The sequence below is a fragment of the Thalassophryne amazonica genome, chromosome 12 (genome assembly GCF_902500255.1).
Source record: "Thalassophryne amazonica chromosome 12, fThaAma1.1, whole genome shotgun sequence".
In the NCBI taxonomy this organism is placed as follows: domain Eukaryota; kingdom Metazoa; phylum Chordata; class Actinopteri; order Batrachoidiformes; family Batrachoididae; genus Thalassophryne; species Thalassophryne amazonica.
In genome coordinates this window covers 90,297,721-90,305,481 of record NC_047114.1, presented here as the reverse complement: position 1 = coordinate 90,305,481, position 7,761 = coordinate 90,297,721, and the positions used below count along the sequence as shown (strand labels likewise).

At 40.7% G+C, this 7,761-nt stretch overlaps 1 long non-coding RNA gene across 1 annotated transcript; it reads left to right on the top strand.

Moving 5' to 3' along the window:
- Window positions 1-960: 960 nt before the first annotated feature.
- LOC117522620 lies at window positions 961-4,415 on the top strand. The gene is made up of 3 exons (XR_004564260.1): window positions 961-1,095; window positions 2,709-2,791; window positions 4,366-4,415. It is a non-coding gene; the product is annotated as an uncharacterized LOC117522620 (long non-coding RNA).
- The last annotated feature ends 3,346 nt before the right edge of the window (window positions 4,416-7,761 follow it).

The window sequence follows — 7,761 nt, the reverse complement described above, 5'->3', positions numbered from 1 at the left end:
TTTTTTTTTTTCCTTATTTATTCCTTTATTGGTTCATTTTGCTGGTGCGTATAGTTGATAAAACTTGGATAAAGTTACTTGCACCAGTGCAAGTGCAGTATAAAATTACGTGCAGCCGTTCGAATAAACTAGCACATGCACGTACTATTTCGTAAAAAAACCCTCAGAGAACTTACCTGTGATGCCGCCATATCGAAGTTTGACGAAGATTTTGCAAGTCAGTTTTTACGCTCCTCGCTCCTGTGAGAAACCATTTTCAGTCGTGAGAAAAGGAGATGTTTTGAAATGTAAGAATGCAGGGGGTTTTGGCTGATGTTCACCACAAGATGAGAAGGGTGGCTGCGGGGCTGCAGACATACAGTCTTGGGCTGCTAAACGTCAGTGCAAGACGTTTCATTTTGGGAGGAAAAAAACATTTTGATCACTTAGTTTATTGTTTGTATTACAATGTTTGGAAAGAAGTGCCATTTGATTTAAATAGCGATTTGCTTTGAAGTTATAAATTCCGAGCGGACTCTGTGTCGGCAGACAGCGGCGCAGCGTTTGGAGCGGTACAAATGGAACGGAGGATGATTTTTGTTTCTTTCTCACAACAAGACAGGAGTCCCAATTATTCGCTTTAATCTGCACAAAAGTGACTCATGATTGACGTATTTTAATGGCTTTGAGAAGGGTTAAGAAGCTGAGTTTCCGCTTCTGAAGAACAGCGAACACACTGTGTTGTATGCGTGTTGTGTGTGCACATACACACACAACACGCACGCACGCACTTGGCAACAACTCTCCTAAGACCTAATTTGATTGAGCTAACTGAGGCTGCTAATTGTCACACACACACACACACACAAAACAAATCCACTGTGCTGCCTGGAGGCTGTGAGCAGGAAGAAAGAAGAAAAGCTGGACTCATGTCTGATGTGATTTTTTTTTTTTTTTTTTTTTTTCGCTGCACTCAAAACAGTCTTTTTTTGTTGTTGTACACGCACGCACAAGTGCCGTGTGAACCAGGCTTAAGGGAAATAATGGCACTCCAAATGAAAGAGTCCTGGGGCCAGGACACTTCATGTTCCCGGAACTAAGAAGAACACAAAAGGGGTGAGTAAAGCGCACAAAAAAACGCTGGTGTAAACAGTCACAGTTCAAACACGAGCTCATACAGAATGTCTTAGAATGTGGGAAAATAATGTCTGTAGTAATTTAGAAATGGTTCATAGTTTATCAGAGTGTTCCGAGGTCAGAGGTCAAGTGCTGCAGGGGGAGCGCGGCTTCAATTAAGCAGCAACAGGATACAGCTGAGTATCGTTCACATCTGTTTGGTATCAAGGTTTATGCAGTTCTTTATCAGAGTTCTTGTATTGTTCTTCTCAAACACAGTCACTGTCTTAAAGGAATCACAGAGCGGGATTTCACAGAGATAGAGGCAGACTTAACTGGCGTTGTAGATCCAGGCGCGCTCCAGCCAGGAGCCGACGTGTCCCCACAGAGTCGTGTGGAGCAGAGAGCGAGTACCAGGGTTTGGGTCTGCACAGGGGCAGTGCCGGAGCGGTTCTGGACACAAGGAGAAGACAGTCTCTGTAAATGTAGGAATAGGAGCCAAGCCGGTATTAGCTGAGCATAAGCTGCAGGGCGCTTCAGCATCTGAGCACACAGCTAGAGACATGTTCAAGGTCGCGGTGAAGTGTCCAGTGTAAAGTTTCCACAGTCAGTGATGGTTTGGGGTGTCATGTCATCTGCTGGTGTTGGTCCACTGTGTTTTCTAAGGTCCAAGGTCAACACAGCCGTCCACCAGGAAGTTGTAGAGCACTTCATGCTTCCTGCTGCTGACCGACTTTATGGAGATGCAGATTTCATTTTCCAATAGGACTTGGTCCCTGCACACAGTGCCAAAGCACCAGTACTTGGTTTAAGGACCATGGTATCTCTGTTCTTAATTGGCCAGCAGACTCACCTGACCTTAACCCCACTGAAAATCTGGGGGTTATTGTGAAGCGGAAGATGCGACATGCCAGAACCAACAATGCAGGAGAGCTGAAGGCCACTATCAGAGCAACCTGGGCTCTCATACCACCTGAGCAGTGCCACAGACTGATCGACTCCATGCCACGCTGCATTGCTGCAGTAATTCAGGCAAAAGGAGCCCCAACTACATATTGAGTGCTGTACATGCTCATATACTTTTAATGTTCATACTTTTCAATTGGTCAACATTTCTAAAAATTTTTTTTTTTTTTTGTATTGGTCTTAAGTAATATTCTAATTTTCTGAGATACTGAATTTTGGGTTTTTCATTAATTGTCAGTTATAATCATCAAAATTAAAATAAATAAACATTTGAAATATATCAGTCTGAATGAATATAATATTCAGGTTTCACTTTTTGAATGGAGTTAATTAAATCAACTTTTTCATGATTTTCTAATTATATGACCAGCACCTGTATATATTTATTATATCTTTTATTTAACCAGGTAAAAGTCACTGTGATTAAAAATCTATTTTCCAAGAGTGACCTGCTCAAGAAGGCAGCACAACAACAGAAACAGAAACATAACCTACACAACAAATATACAAAATGTAAATTTTGTATGCACAAATACATACACATATTTCACATTTCAATAAATAAAATAAAAATCACAACATCCAGCCAGCACGGAAAACTGTAGAAAGCTTTCTTTTTTTTCTTTTTTTTTTCTCATCTCATACAGGTGCACTGGATGCTGCAAACAGCAGCTGGAGGCTGAATTAAAGGAGCTGGATATAAAGGTTTTACCACCCTTCAAGATGACAGGTGGGCAGGACACAAAATCAACATTTCAAATGAAAATTTTGACTGATAGTATTAAGGTATTTAAAATGAGCAGACAAATAATACAACCCCAATTCACTAAAAAAAAAAAAAAAAAAAAAAATGCGAATACTTCAAATTTGCAGGCAACAGTCTGCACTAAGACTTTTATGTTGTGCCGATAATGAACTGTATACTATAACATATATTACTATAACATATATTTCATCGTCGGCACAACATAAAAGTCTTAGTGCAGACTGTTGCCTGCAAATTTGAAGTATTCTCAACTTTTTTTTTTACAGTGTTCCAATGAAGTTGGGACATTGTGTAAAATGTACAGTGTTGTGAAAAAGTGTTTGCCCCCTTGACCCTTTACATGTTAGATTTTTATTAGGACATCAAAAAAAAGTTCAGGATTTTCCAAAATCATGCTCTTTAAACTCACAGTGAAAGTAAATCTCTATAGTTTGATATAAATTAATTAAAAATCTAAAAGCCAAAATGATGTCAAGTTTTTCACCAGTGAATATGGCTTTTTACACCCTTCAGAAAACCATACATCATTTATAGGTATATGATAAAATCATTAAAAAGTTGTTCACCAGTGAATATGGCTTTATACACCCTTCAGAAAACCATACATCATTTATAGGTATATGATAAAATCGTTATCAAGTTGTTCACCAGTGAATATGGCTTTATACACCCTTCAGAAAACCATACAACATTTATAGGTATACGATAAAATCGTTATCAAGTTGTTCACCAGTGAATATGGCTTTATACACCCTTCAGAAAACCATACAACATTTATCATTTATAGGTATATGATAAAATCATTATCAACTTGTTCACCAACGAATATGGCTTTATACACCCTTCAGAAAACCATACAACATTTATCATTTATAGGTATATGATAAAATCATTATCAACTTGTTCACCAACGAATATGGCTTTATACACCCTTCAGAAAACCATACAACATTTGTCATTTATAGGTATATGATAAAATCGTTATCAAGTTGTTCACCAGTGAATATGGCTTTATACACCCTTAGGAAACCATACATCATTTATAGGTATATGATAAAATCGTTATCAAGTTGTTCACCAGTGAATATGGCTTTATACACCCTTCAGGAAACCATACATCATTTATAGGTATATGATAAAATCGTTATCAAGTTGTTCACCAGTGAATATGGCTTTATACACCCTTAGGAAACCATACATCATTTATAGGTATATGATAAAATCGTTATCAAGTTGTTCACCAGTGAATATGGCTTTATACACCCTTCAGGAAACCATACATCATTTATAGGTATATGATAAAATCGTTATCAAGTTGTTCACCAGTGAATATGGCTTTATACACCCTTCAGGAAACCATACATCATTTATCATTTATAGGTTGTCAAGAAGGATGACTTTAAGCTTGCTTTCAGCTTGTTTTCATCTTGGAATATAATACGTGCCATTGGATTAATACACACATTGTTGGAATAAACTGAACAGTGTTTGGTACTTTCCTGGAGTAAGTGAGGTCATACCGGACTTTTCCATTGCAGATGGAGAGGCCCACGGGATGAACTCAGTGGTGAAGACGATGGAATATGGCTAAGATGATTTTAAAATGACAAAGTATGATCAAATGAACTATTAATGTAATAACAGTAAGAGTTGATTAGAAAATGTATGTTACAAATAAGTAAAATGAATGATTATATGAGTTGTTTTTCATGCAGTCACAAGAAAGAGGAAAGTGTTGTTTTTCATAAAGGGTGCAGCTATAGAGAAAAAAGGAACTGAGGAAAAGTTGTTTTTGTGCAGAGGCAGAGAGGAAAGAAGAAGTTGATGATGTCACAAGCGAGGCCAGAAGAGCTGATGATAAAAACAACTGTTCAGAACATTAAGATGTAATAAGATATGAAATGAATAATAATGAATGAAATGTTGTATATGATCATATGAATTGCTTTTATGTGAAAAAGAGTTGAAATGAAATGATTGAATATGATTAAATGTGATTGATGTAACATGATTTAGAAAAGATGTGTTTCTCGGAAAAGATGTGTTAAACAGAAAAACAGGAAACTTGCACAATAGATTTACTGACAGCCAGGACATGAGTTCTCCAGATGGCTTCCAGTAAAAGAGAGGAGTATGGGAGGGGGTTTTGAATCACCATTATCCCTATGGTAACCAAGATCAACTCAGCATCAACAAGAGTTTCATATAAAAACTAGACAACAACAGGAAACGGGGTTATTCTTCCAGGGAGAGGTGCTGTTGTCACTTCTCCGCTGCTACGAGGAGATCACAAGACTTGACCATCTTGTGAGCTGCAATTGGAATCGAGGAACGAGAGGATTGGAGACATAAGAGATTATTTGAGAGAGTTTTCAACTCCCACTCAGGCCGTCCAGTCATGGAGTAGCAGAGCATTGGAGAATAATCACTGGCCTTAAGTCTGAGTGGGGAGGTTTCAACGTTTTCTCTCTCATGGAACATCACATCGTACCAGAATGGATTAGATCAACTTTTGGTTGATTGAAGAAGGAATAACCTCTTATGTGGATTATTTCCTGAAGGATTACAACATCACAAGGATCGTGGTCAGCTAACAACTAAAAGCTGATGAAGAGGAGACCAAGTTCATCGAACTGGGGATTTTAACATCAAAAAACCTCCTTCCCTCACTCCTAGAAAATTTGTTAAGAAGTTAATCCAGTCCAGTCAGAGTAAGATCAGACAGCATTATTGAATCAAAAACAAAAATCTCTGCCAATTATTATTCTGATTATATTTGAATTACTGTTGTGAAATTATCATCATATAACCAATTTTGATTATGTTGTCAGCACTTGCAAAACCTGCAATAAATTTCCAAGCATGCAGTTAGTGTTACGGCTCGGACATTGGATTTATTGATTCTTCTTAAGGTGTAAAAGTTAAAGTTTTTGGGTGTATAACATCAAAAAGTGCTCTAAAAGGTTAGTCTGGTTTTTAACGAAATTAACGCATCCTGGGGACTCGCTGTACGAGTCACTAAATTTAAAATCTAGCAACATTCCAAGAGCCCTGATCCATAAGAGGAGAGCTGCCGTTAACGGGCGTGGCCGGCTCGTATCCTGGTTCCAGAAGGAGGCTATTCGACCGGGGTGTGAGATCAGCGTCAGCGGGGTGGATGTCCGGATGGAGGCAGTGAGCGGCTAGACGAATCTCCTCGCCACCAGCTTAAACAGCCTTTGTGCAGCCCCGCCGGGTAATATCCGCGGAGACACGAAGGTCGGACCCCAGAGACGGAGAGCTGGTCTTATATGAAGCGGGATCTGACACGTGGCGCCCGAACAGGGACCTGACGAAGTGTAGTCGGGTCCGAGGAAGAATCCTGGCCAAAGGAGAGTCTTTTGCCATTGGAAAGGTGGAAAGCCCCTGAGTAGATCGCCAAGGGAGACGGTGTTGTGGATAGTGTCGGCTGATGGCCTGTATAGGTCCAGTAATGGCTTGAAACACATCAATCACATTCCAGAGGTGTGGAAAATTTGGAGGCGACCACCAGAAGGACGACGTAAAGACAACAGGAGTAAGCATCCCAGGGAGCTGGGATCAAGGATGAGAAGCAGACGTGTCACTGCTGGATCGTCTGAACTGGGACGAGAAGCAGACGTGTCACTGCTGGATCGTCTGAACTGGGACGAGAAGCAGACGTGTCACTGCTGGATCGTCTGAACTGGGACGAGAAGCAGACGTGTCACTGCTGGATCGTCTAAACTGGGACGAGAAGCAGACGTGTCACTGCTGGATCGTCTAAACTGGGACGAGAAGCAGATGGAGATAGCCTGCTGGATCGTCACGAGACGACGAGGAAGGGAAGCAGACGAGGGAGCCTGCTGGATCGGATCATCAAAAAGAGAGCAGGTATGAGAGTATACCGTGCAAAATGGTGATCTACAAGAGAGAATAGGATCATCAACCTGTGAGGTTTCTGAGGGGAGAAGCGGGGAAAGGAGCAGCTGATTTGGAGTTAACCTCTGGAATTAGCGCTGAATAGCCAAGTAGTCTGTCACTCATCCCTGACTCAAGGCGCCAAGAAAGGCTTTGAGAGGCAGACGACTCGAGACGACAAGGACCATAGCTGAAGTCAAGGAGACGACAGTGGTGGAATCGACAATCTCAGCAACCGAGAGGATAAAGAGAGGATAATCATTACGAAACAGTAAGGTTAGTGTTAAAAACAAGCAGTAAAAATATGGCTGAAGAAGAGTCAGGACCAGTAGCAACCCCTGGATCCGAACCAGACGGGGGAAAAGAAGTGAATATTCGGCCACACAGAGTAGTATTGTATGGACGAGGATATGATTTTTGGGCAGAAACAGTTCAGAAATATGTCAGGGATCATAGTGTAGAACCTGATGAAGAAAGATTCAAAGAAGCTATGGTAGAAACTGTACAACAATTAGGGATATATTATCCAGGTCAGCATAAAGAGGGGCAGATCCTGGCCGTTTTGGAGAGCCCACCAGTCCCGAAGGACAAGACGGGGACCAGAGAGTGGCTTGAGTGGTGGTGCAAACTTCTCGAAGAAAGGTGGACAAGAGGACAAATCACCACCTTAATAAGTCCTGAGAAAAGTTATGACCCCGTAGTAAAAATGACAGCTGGTTTGTTGGGAGTAGAGACAGTCCTGGTTTATGTTAAGGCAAAATCAGCGTCCGTGTATGCCGAATTTAAGTCCATGGCAGAACGACTAAAAGGGGTAGGAAGAATGCTTAAGGAACGATATCCTACAATAGAAGATGGGGATGGAAGTCAGATCCTCGACACTGGAGATGAGAGCAAGATAGATTCCCAGACCGAACCCGAACAAAGTGATGAGGAAAACAAGCCAGAGGGAAATGAAGATGAATTAACATCCCAGGGAGGTCCTAATTCTGGAGTAAATGGTCAAGAATATCAAAGCC